Here is a 463-nt window from a genome sequence, read left to right as displayed (position 1 = left end):
TGCACCAGTGGACTGTCTCTTATTGGGCCCTGCTGGGTTACCCCTTCTAATCTAGTGCCCCCTTCTGGTCGAGCTGAGAAGTGCTCTCTGTGAGGGTTAGCTATGAGTCGCTCCCAGTATGTGCTGTAAGGGCCCATCTCAGCTTGAGAGAGCTGCTCCCGAAGAACCCCATTTGCAACAAACTAAGTGTTAGGGACCCTGTTGTTCCCTTAGAAATGTGTGGTCCCCTTCTAGCAGGATCCCATTTCTGATGTTCCATTTGCGATCTATCTGCTCCCCGGACTTGTCTGTGGTCCTTGCCGGTCCTGAGCAGACTGGGTGAGTCCTCTTCTCGACTTGAGAGTTAGGTCCTCTGACCCTGGGCTATTGATCGCTTCGGTCGAGCTGGGTTCCTCTCTCTCCTCGCTAGGGGTTGAACCCTTCGCTCTATAAGCTCCGTGGCAGTGACATCAGGTAGTTGGGC

The sequence above is a fragment of the Sinocyclocheilus rhinocerous genome, unplaced genomic scaffold, assembly GCF_001515625.1.
Source record: "Sinocyclocheilus rhinocerous isolate Xijiao unplaced genomic scaffold, SAMN03320098_v1.1 scaffold10944, whole genome shotgun sequence".
NCBI lineage: Eukaryota > Metazoa > Chordata > Actinopteri > Cypriniformes > Cyprinidae > Sinocyclocheilus > Sinocyclocheilus rhinocerous.
Note: the sequence above shows the minus strand (reverse complement) of the source record.